We start from the raw sequence: 11,496 nt of genomic DNA on the forward strand, positions 1-11,496 counted from the left end.
TCTGTTAACTTGACCCCAAACTGAATAAGTTTGTGCCATTAGGCAGAAAGGGAGCAAGAAATATAATTTAGCTATAACAACAAACTCTTTGATTTACACTTAGGTTTGTGGCATGTCAAATTCCCCTGCTACAAATATGTTAATGTTTATAAATGTGTATTTAATTGTACTTTTTTAAATGAATCTATTTCTCCACCTGGTCCCTTCCACCTAATAATATCTCTATGTCTCTATGTCAGATTAATTAATCTACCACATATTAATCTCGTCTTTTTACTGGTTCTGTAACATCCTATTTGTCTGAAAATACCATAATTTACTTGACAAAATCCTTATTCATGGAACTTTTATTTCTAATTTTTATTGTGTCTCAAAAGAACTCAGTGAATAACTTTTTTTCCATACAATATGCACCCCCAAACAGAACTGTGCAATGAGAGAAACACATTTAAAATATTAGACAAGACGGATAAGTTGTATAAGAGAGAGGCTGTCCTAAGTTGTATGGAAGCATGCTGATACTCTCAGGAGAAACGAGGGACAGAGATCAACCATGGAGGGAAGACACGATGAGAGAAGGGAGTCCGTGTGAACAAAGTGATGGTGATCCAAGTTGTCAGTACAGGAGCTAAACTTTTGCACGGGAGGACAGGGGGAGAAGGAGAAAAGGATCAAGACGAATCAGATAGATTTGTAGATAGTGAATCCCTGATGCTATCCTCTTTTCTCTTTGAACATGAAGATATGGTCAAGCTGACATTTAAGTCATGAGTTTTTATTGTGTTATCTTCTGAAAAAAAAAAAAAAGTCATCAAATGTAAGAGAGGGAAAGGAAAATGCTTGCATTTATCCAGAGCTGAGTGTCATCAGGACAAGAGAAGTAACAGACACTTGAAATAAAGCAAAGTTGTTGACCAGGGAGTTGCTGAAGTAGGAGATAATAAGATCTAGATCAATGAGAAAAGAAGCCAGAAAGGTTGGGAGGAGAAGAAACAAGAGAATCAAGGACTTGAGATAGAAAAGGGGGAGTACTAGAGTGAGGAAGTGTGAGAGATGGGAAAATGAGTCTTGAGTTCAGGGGGTGGGATATTGGTGTTGAAGCACTGAGGCAATGAGTGATCCTGCAGAGGTAGATCTCAGGTTGTAACACTGTTTGCTTTACATGAAGATCATCTTCATGCATCTAAATAGAAACCCACAGAATGAAAGCTAGTCTCCAAATGCCCATTTCTCTGCCTCCCACTGAGGTCTTCGCTGGATAACTGAGAATGAGCAGATCCATCCCTTTCAGCAGAAGCCCCGCACCACTGCAGGATGTGAGTGACCTCTTGTCCCTAAAACAGAATCAGAAGGCAACAGTGCAATGTGACTGCATTTCCAAGACTCCATATTAGTCAGATGAAAATTAACACTATACCAGAGGGCATTCATAGAAAATACATACTGTGAAAAAAACATGCATGGATTTCCAAAAGTTATGCATCAAGATAGACTTATCTTTCAATTCCATTTTCCATGAACCTTTCGAAGCACCTTCTTGTCACTGAAGTCCAAGTGGAGCTCCAGTAGACCCAGACTGTTCCTATTTTGATCTCTCTGCCATTGCGCCCTGAAGATCAAAACCCATACTTTATCTACTGCTCTCTGCATTTTCATTCCCAGACTCCAGCAAGCAATCACTGGAGGGTCACGTGCATGCCCAAATACACATACCTTTTCACAAGAACAAACAACAGGGACTGTTGCTGTGGTGTGGCAGGTAAAGCCACCACCTGCAGTGTCGGCACCCCATATGGTGCCCATTCAAGTCCCAGCTGCTCCATTTCCGATCCAGCTCTCTGCTATGGTCTGGGAAAACAGTAGAAGATGGCCCAAGTCCTTGGGCCCGTGTATCCAAGTGGGAGACCCTGACGAAGCTCCTGGCTTTTTCTGGGGAGGGTCAGATTCTAAATATTTTTAGCTTTATAGGTCATATAATGTCTCTATTGAAACTCTGTAAATCTGTTGTATAAAAGTAGCCACAGATGATGCTTAAGTACATAACTATGGCTGTGTTGCAATAAAACTGTATTTATTTGTGGATTCTAGATTTGAATTTCACATAGTTTTAGTATTGTATGAAGTGTTCTTATTTTGATTTTTTTCACCTGTTTAATGATGTCATAACCAAGCTTAGGGGCCAGCGCTATGGTGTGGCAGATAAAGCCACCGCGTACAGTGCTGGCATCCCAAAGGGGATGGCCATTGCGGTCATTTGGGGAGTGAACCAGAGAATGGAAGCTCGCTCACTCTCTCTCTCTCTGCCTCTGTAACTCTGCCTTTCAAATAAATAAATCTTTTTTTTTAAAAAAAAAAGCTTCACTTGCAGGCTATATAAAAATAAGTATTAATCCAGATTTTCCCCTTGAACACGTTGCCAATCCCGAGTCTGAATTTATGCTTAGAATACAAACATTTCAGCCTACAGGAAACCTTTCTGCAGAGACGCAGCTCTGTGCTGTACAGAGCAGTTTTACAATCCAGTTCGTTCTAGCCCACTGGAGCCAAATTGTCTTGAACTTCTCCATTTTAAAGATGGCCTTTGCCCCAGTTGGATTTGATACACCAGAATAAAGAGACACTGCACTTAAAAGATAAACCAAGTCTCCACCCCTTACCATACTGTGTTTGCAGTTTAGAAATGGATACTTTTTTTTTTCAGTTTCTTCTCGTAAAAGTTTCAGAAGTATTAGAGTCTGGTCTTACTCAAGATCACTTACCACAGAGAAAGAACTTTACATCATGGGAACTCGGCGACACTGGCCGTCTGTTCAATGGAACCCAGACTTCATTTTATGTTCTTTCTGGGAAAATTGCATAGGACCCATCCTTGCACTGACAGGAGGGTGCGGGAGAATGCAATTCGAAAGGTCCTTGCCTCGCAGAAAGACTATAAAAGCGTGGAAGAGAAGTAAATCCACTCCAACATCCATCTTTTTGAAAATCCAGTATGCTTTCATAGTTCAGGTCCCCGACTTCCTTCACTTACAGCTCTCTCATCCTAAGGAATGCTGAATTTTACTGACCGAAACGAACTTACAGATTATCTTGTCCAACGCTTCCCAGACTGATTCTAGAATAATATAGTTAGTTTCCTGGCTCCCGCCCCCGGACCAGAGTCCCAGGACTTTGTTACTGAAGGTCTCAGTGGGCTCCAGCTGCTGTAACAAATCGCCACAGACGGAATGGCTTACAAACATCAGCAGGGTATTTCTCCCAATCCCAGAGCCCGCAAAGTCCCAGATCAGGGGTCTGGTGAGGGCCTGCACTGCCAGCAATGGTGCTGCTCACCATGTCCTCTCACGGAGGAGGGGAGACCGAGGTCCCTGGGGCCCGTTTGATAAGGACAGTATATTGGGGGCTGGCGCCATGGCGTAGTGTGTTAAACCACCACCTGCAGTTCCGGCATCCCACATGGGTGCCTGTTCTAGTCCCAGCTGCTCTTCTGATCCAGCTCTCTGCTGTGGCCTGGGAAAGCAGTAGAAGATGACTCAAGTCCTGAAGCCCCTGCACCCGCGTGAGAGCCCTGGAAGAAGCTCCTGGCTCCAGATCAGCTCTGCTCTGGCTGTTGCAGCCATCTGGTGCGTGAACCAGTGGATGGAAGACCTTTCTGTAACTCTGCCTCTCAAATAAATAAATAAAATATTTTTAAAAAAGCATATTTTAGTTCATTTTGTGTCACTATAACAAAATGCCTGAGGCTAGCAACTTTTTTTTGGTGGGGGGGACAGGCAGAGTTAGGCAGGGAGAGAGAGAGAGGCAGATCTTCCTTCCGTTGGTTCACCCCCCAGTGGCCACCATGGCCGGCCGGCACTGCACTGATTCGAAGCCAGGAGCAAGGTGCTTCCTGCTGGTCTCCCACATGGGTGCAGGGCCCAAGGACCTGGGCCATCCTCCACTGCCTTCCCGGGCCACAGCAGAGAGCTAGACTGGAAGAGGAGCAACCGGGACAGAATCCGGCACCCTGGCCAGGACTAGAATGCAGGGTGCTGGCACCGCAAGCAGAGGATTAGCCTAGTGAGCCATGGCGCCAGCCGGCAACCTTCAAAAGAAGAGAAGTTTGTATCACCCAGAACCATGGAGGAGCAAGCACGGGGCACAGGCCTGTGGTCGGCCCTGGTGAGGGCCTCGGAGAGGGGACTTCGGAGAGGCGCGGGTCTCCCTTGGGAAACAGCCCATTCTCCCCAAGCCCCGCCTTAGCCCCTCCCACAGGCAGTGTCCCCAGGGTACAATCACCGACCAAAGGCCCTGAGGGGTTAGGACTTCCACCCGTGAAAGCTGTCACAGCGTGCACTCCGGAGCTGTAACACACCACTCAGGGTCCAGTCGGGGAAACAGCGTCACAGCGAGTCTCCCCAGGCGGAATTTAATCCTGGGAACCAGTTACCTACGTGTAGGAGGGCCCGAGGGAACACGGAGGCCAACAGGGCCAGCAGCAATACCGCCCCTCGGGTCTGGAGGAGCATCCCTCGGGTGTGGGCTGCAAGCATCGAAGTGGAGTCTGAACCACCAGGCTCAACACCACACTTCATGTTTGCAGAAGTCCGGTACCGAAAAGGTATTTCTGGAGTTCAGAATCAGAGTTGGTGTCTTTTCCACCCCTCTGTTACAAGGAGCTAAATCTTGCCTCCGGCTCAGGGTACTGAGTCAGTGCAGGTAGTTTATTTTCCTTCTTCCTTTCTCTTCCTCCCCCTCTCTCTTCTTCTGGTTCTCTTGCTCATGGATTTCTCTTTTTGTTTTAAAATCAAAACTCTGTGTGTGTGTGTGTGTGTGTGTGTTAGGGGGGGGGAGAGAGAGAATGTGTATGTGTGAGTAATGAGAAAGAGTGTGTGTTTGAGAGAGAGGGGGAAAGAGGGAGGGAGGGAGAGAAAAACGTGTATGAGTGAGTAATGAGTGTGTGTGTGTTTGAGAGAGGGAGGGAGAGAGGGAGAGAGAACGTGTATGTGTGAGTAATGAGAAAGTGTGTGTGTGTGTGTGTGTGTGTGCGCGTGCACTTAGGGAGAGAGCATTCTTTAAGGGGGTTTTCCAGTATTTATGGAAAAAAAAGTTTAAGTTTTTCTCTAACTTTTAATGAAAGCCAAATGTTAGAAATGGTAATTAAAATATTTACATTGAAGTGGATTGCGATATCTGCAGCATAGCCAAGCCTGGCAACTTGTGATAAATTAGAATGAGCCACACACGCTGCTCTTTCGCACTAAAATACCACAGCATCCAGAAGGCAAATCCACCCCACACGCCGCCCTGGGGTCAGGTCGGATAAACTGAGCACACGGAACAGCACCCAAAATTCGTCACAAGCACCCGGGGCGGGGGGTGTTGCTGTGGGACAACGGGAAGCTCTACTGACCTCTCCTTCATCTGGGATCCACCACTCCCTACCACCCAGGTGACCAACACTGCACCTGGCACAGTCCCAGGCGTCACTGCCGCGTTTCAGAAAATAGGAAGAAAGGGGAAGGTGTCCGTGTAGTGCTGCGGCAGGTTAAGCCGTCATTTGCAATGCTGGCGTCTATTTGAAAGTGGTAGTTTGAGTCCTGGCTGCTCCATTTCCCATTCAGCTCCCTGCGAACGCACCTGGGAAGGCAGCAAAGGATGGCACAAGTACTGTCCCAAATGAATAAACCTACTCTAGTCCAGAATTATGGCAAGTTTGGAAAATATGGAAAGTTTCCCTACCCTCGAGTGCCACAAATGTCTGACCAAATACCTCTGGCGCCTCCGCAGAGTAGTGGAATGCCTTCTAAGCGAGCAAACCTGGTGGCTCGCCCCCACCCCAGGCTTAAATGAGACGTCCAATCAAGGAGTAATTTCACATCTGCCCAGGATTTGCCTTGTGTTTGGAAATTACCCAGCAGAGCAGCACACAGAAAGGTGGTGTGGTGTGGGGCGCTGTCTACATGACACACCCAGGGACCTGGGGGGTGGGAGCTGGGCCTCCACATTGGTCAAGGCATTCACACGCTCTCCCTCCCAGTGAGCCTAATGGACATGTGAATAGGAACCACTGGCCACCAGGGGCTGACTGGTTTTCAAAACTCTGTGTTTTCATTGTTAGGGGATCTTCTTCATTGTAGCCTGCTGACTTTTAGCACCTCTCTCAGCCAAATAACATTCACACTTTGGGGCAGTCAGACACCTGGGTGGTCATTTTTTTTTTTTAAGATTTATTTCATTTCTTCAAAAGGGAGAGTGACAAGAAAAAAAGGAGAGAGACAAAGAGAAAGAATCTTCCACCCGCTGGTTCATTCCCCAAGTGGCCAGGAGCCTGCGTCTCCCATGTTGGCAGCAGGGGCCCAAGTACCTGGGCCATCACCTGATGCTTTCCCAGGTGCATTAGCAGAAAGCAATCAGAAGCAAAGCAAGGGGGACTCAAAGTGGTGCTCTAAGATGGGCAGCCAGCGTCTCAGGTGGTTCTTTAACCCATTGCACACAACACTGGGCCCCAAGCTTTAGCTTTTAATACTCAAACGAGATCTCTTCTGACTTCCATCACTGCTGACCTTGACACACACAACAGGAAGGGCAGCCAAACCACAAAACATTGTCACTGTAGCAAATCCTACAGTTGCCCCCAGAACTAAGTCCGCAGCTGCAGCCCACAACATGACCCTTTCACAGCATAACAATGGTGTGTTGTAGGTCAAGGTGTAATCAGTGTCACCTGTGAAAGAGAGGGACTTCCGGAGCCAGACATCTGTGGCTTCAATTTAGTTTCCATGAGTGATTGTGTGACTGAGTTTGATTTGACCCCTTCGAACCCCCCCCCCACTTTCCTGCTCTGTAAAATCGACATAATCATGATCCGCCATGCAGAAATAATCTGTCCCTTGCAGGATTAGAGATAATATAGGTAAACTAGCTAGCACACAGTAGGTGCTCAATGAATAGTAACTACTTTTTAAAAAATAATCCCTGTGGCAACAAGGAGCCTGGTGCATGGCATACATCAGGTACTCAATAAAACCAATCAGTTGCTTTTTATATACATTTCTCTGAATTATTTACTTACACTTTCTTGGGGTCTACCATTTAGTTAAGCTTACAATGAATTGAGAGGGTAAACCAGATTAAAGAAACCAAAAATTACTTAAATGCAGAAAAATACACACTGAGAAACATTTCAGACAACGTGAGCGCCAATGAAATTGAGTTATCTGGGAGAGCCTGAAAGCCAGCCGAGTGGAAGCAGAACCCTGGACCCCGTTTTCTCTCCCCAGCTGCCCCCTTGACTGTGAGGAGACGAGACACAGGTCATCAACCAAAACCAACAAGCTGGCAACACTGGCAACAGCTTCCGACTGGATCTAAAAGGGCCACATGAGGGAGACCAATGGCTACAGTCACAGGATGGCCACATGCCAGGAACCAGGAGGAGTCAAAGCAGTAAAGAGAGAGACCAGGAGATTGAGAGAAAACAAGAGAGAGATATGCAACCAGCATTGTGGTTAAGCACCGTTTGCGACGCCAGTGGCCCATATCAGAGTGCCTACCTTTTACCTTTCTGAGTCCCCTTTGTTCCGCTTCTGATTCAGCTTCCTGTTTTGAACCTGGGAAAGAGCAGAAGATGCCCCAAGTCCCTGGGCCCCTTCCATCCACATGGGAGACCCAGATGGAGTTCTTGGCTCCTGGCCTCAGCCTGACCCAGCCCTGACTTCAGCCATTTTGGAAGTGAATCAACAGATGGAAAATATACATTCTCATTCTCTGTCTCTGTCTCTGTCTCTGTCTCTCTCTCTCTCTCTCTCACACACACACACACACACACACACACACACACATGCTGTCTCTTTCTCTTTCTCTGTTGCTATGCCTTTCAAATAAATAGATACATCTTTATAAAAAAAACTTGCTACAAGTGAAATAAAATATTTAAAAACTAGGGCAGGTGTTTGGCATAGTGGTTAAGATGCTGGGTAAGACACCTGTATCCCATAATGGAATTAGAATGGGTTAGAATCCCAGTTCTGCTTCCAGTTGATTCCAGCTTCTTACTGATAGGAGGCCATGTTGATGGCTCAAGTTGGGTCCCTGCCAACACATGGGAGACCCGGATTGAGTTCACAGCTCCTGATTTCAGTCTGGCTCACTCCCAGCTGTCTCAGGCATTTGGGGAGTGAGCCAGCAGATGATATTCTCTCTCTCCTGCTCGCTCTCCCCCCCCAACCCTATGAAAGAATAAATAAAAACCAATGATACACAAATGAAGTCATAGTTTCACCACATATTAAGAGGTGAACAGCCTGTAACCACTACCCAGGTCGAGAAATGGACCTGCATCCCTAAAGCATCTCCATGCGCCCCATGCCAATCCCAACACCCGTGGTCTTCCCAGAAGTAACCACAAACCTGACTAGCTAGCATGGCGATCACTCCTGTTTCTTCACAGTTTTATCACCTAAAGGTGCACCTTATACACTCCGGTGGAAACTTTCCCTTTTGAAAAGAATTGATATGTCCCTTAAGTCACTTTTATTCCAGAGGGTTCTCCGTCCATTTCTTTCCTTTGCAATTTGTTTCTTGAAGAGCGCAGGGTATTTGACCTGTAGCGTTTTCCATAGTCTAGGTTTTGCTGATTGCACGCTGATGATGCAGTTCAACATTTCCTCTGTCCTCTTTGCTTCCTGCAAACTGGCAGCTGGATCCATAGGGTTGATCAGACAGGTTCAACACCTGTGGCAAGTCTATAGGTGGTGCATTTGTTTCATCAGGAGATACATGATGTAGCTCTTTCAATGATGTTGGTAGCCTTTTATGTGTGATACATAGAGCTATTAATTGATTAGGGTTGCAAAAGTGTCATATTCTGATTCTATGATTTTTAACATTCTTTGGTTAGAATACTTTAAAAAGAAATACTTCTTTTATATACTTTATCCAGTAGTATAGTTCACATGGAAAAGATAGAATAACTGCTTGATTCCTTTTATCTACCAGTTTTTAAAATAATAAACTGACTTTCTACCATTCTTGAAATATGCTTGATCAGTTCACTTATTGTATATTACTAAGAACTCATGAACTTACACGTATCTGATGGTCCTGACTGCTTTCTCGGACTAGTCCTATATACACTGAGTGACTCAGATGGCCTTTTAGAGGCAGTGGCTGATGCCTGCTACTAGGAGGTATAAAGGGTAAGCCTGGATTTGCACTGTCAGAAACTTGGAGTTGTATGGAGCTGCTAATCCATGGTAACATCACCTTGATAGAAACCCAGATTTATCAGCCCGGACTTTACCTTTACACCAAGTAAAATGGCAACTATTTTAGATCCTGGAAAGCACACAAAATCATGGAAAAAGAAATACAAGCCATCCAACCAGCAGAGGGAGTACAAGTTAGCTGACAAACTGTTTTCCTATTGGTGAAGCCACTGATGTTTTGGAGAGAAGGTCTACACCAAGAACAAGACAGGACATATCTGTGCTACTTTGCTGTCTGTGAGATGAGATGCAGGAATGACACTAATTCTTAACAGCAGTGAGGGAGAAGGGAGTTGGTTCTCCTGAATTTCATCAGAGCCTTCTTTGCTCAGAATTCAACATGTGGCTGTCCACAGTCTGATTGATTTCTGACCTTGAAACTACTGAAATATTGTTTAAAAAAATTCTTAAGGATATCCAGAGGCGCATGAATTCCCTAACATCACATCAGTTCAGGGGTGGAGGCAAAACTTAGCATTTATCATTCAACTCCCATTCACATGGGACCTTAGTCAATGACAACTTTGTAAAAGGGACACGACCTTACAAAAGCATTTTGCAGTCTCTCTACTTTACGAATAAAGATCCAGCCAAGGCCAAGATAAGAGCTTGGGAATATGGAACCCCCAAGTGCGCCCTGGTTCCTTTGCAGATTTTCCTCTGGGGTCGGTGCTTTAATTTCCAATCAGTCTGAGTCAATAACGTATGGTTGTCAGTGCCATTGTTGACTCTCACAATTTCTTGTCTCAACCCCACAGCTCTTCCAGCCTGGGGCTCGAGGTCAGTGGCAGGGGTTTTGATTTGGGGCTTTCTATGTTTGCACAATAGGGCAAGTCAATATCTGTCCTGTATCAGTGAATTCTGGACTAAACTGATCTATCAAGTGTTGTAGACAAATGAAGACCCTGAAGGATGGAAAGGAGGCTCTCGGGAAGTCTCCACTACTTTTCCATTTCACTGAATCCACAGAATCTCACTTGCTCCCCACAGAGATCCAAGTACAACTGAATAAGAAAGAAAAGTCACATGAGAAGAATGGAATGCTCTTTCAATATTTTTAGGCTGCAAAGTGCACTGAGTTCCATTCACAGAGTCCTGCGGGAGGTTTGGCCCATCTTCACAGAGCATGCCACAACTCCTGCTTATTGCAACAGATACGTACATTCCTCAAGGACTGACAATAATTAAAGTCAAAACAAACCAGGAGCTCTTTGCAAAGGATCTTTGAGGCAGGCTTTCCCTTTTGCGTTTGTTGATACCTGTTTTAGAAAAAAAAGGATGACAAGCCAAAGTTAGAAAGTTTAAATCTTTCTCCAATTTGATGGACGCATAATTATGTGCCAAATTCTAATCAATTTTGGAGATCATAGGGCTACTGCTATCTTCTTAAGAAATAATGGAGAATTAAAAAAAGAAGATAATGGAGACACTTGAGGACATTTTGAACAATTCATTGTTTTAAAGAAATAAAATGAATGGTAAGATGAATAATTGTTTATGAAAAATTTCCATGAAGACAAAGGTTGAATAAATGAGGATTTCTTGGTGGTAATCATAAATGAATGGGTTCTGCTCTTGCTTTTTTAAACCTAAAGGCTGCAGGTTTCCATCTGCATCTCCATTTGCCTTTATTTTGCGAATCTAATCTGTCTGTTCCATGCTAACAGACAGAAGGGCCTCCTGACATCTGTTCTTTCCCAGGCCAGGCGTCTTCAACTCAGAGGCAAGGCTTTAATCACTCCCTGGGGCTCTGAAAGACCCAGGTCTACCAGGCGCCTTTAGCTGAGTGGAGTACAGAGTTAAGGAAGTCAAACTCATTGTTTCAGTCTTAATTTAAACGGGCCCTCCTCTGTGTCCACTGAACACACCCTGTCATTGTAAACCCTACAGTCACTAGGAGGAGACGATAGGTGTATATGGATAGAGACAGACTGAGTATCCTAAAATCCCGTGTCAGGCAGTAAATAGCTGTATGAACTTGGGTGGATTATTTTTCCTGGTGCTTCCCTTTTCTCACAATAAAATAGAGATAGTTATAGTAACTACCCATAGGATTCTTGTAATGCTTTAATTAATTTTCCTTTGAGAAACCATTCTCCCCAACTCTCAGTCCCTGTGGCTAGGTATGGCTGATTCCACCACCAGCTTCGTGGGGTTGGGAAGGTGCTATGACATGAATGTTCGTGTCACCCTAAATTCCTATGCTGACACCTAATCCCCAATGCAATAATATTAATAGGTGGAGCCTTCG

At 45.1% G+C, this 11,496-nt stretch overlaps 1 long non-coding RNA gene across 1 annotated transcript; it reads right to left on the reverse strand.

The window, feature by feature from the left end:
• Positions 1-482: 482 nt before the first annotated feature.
• On the reverse strand, positions 483-5,817 carry LOC149121839 (uncharacterized). The gene is made up of 3 exons (XR_016223372.1): positions 5,719-5,817; positions 2,760-2,929; positions 483-1,334 (listed from the first exon to the last, which is right to left on the reverse strand). It is a non-coding gene; the product is annotated as an uncharacterized LOC149121839 (long non-coding RNA).
• Positions 5,818-11,496: the final 5,679 nt, after the last annotated feature.

This window comes from Oryctolagus cuniculus, chromosome 16 (genome assembly GCF_051225735.1).
Source record: "Oryctolagus cuniculus isolate XC-2025 breed Fujian yellow rabbit chromosome 16, ASM5122573v1, whole genome shotgun sequence".
Classification (NCBI taxonomy): domain Eukaryota; kingdom Metazoa; phylum Chordata; class Mammalia; order Lagomorpha; family Leporidae; genus Oryctolagus; species Oryctolagus cuniculus.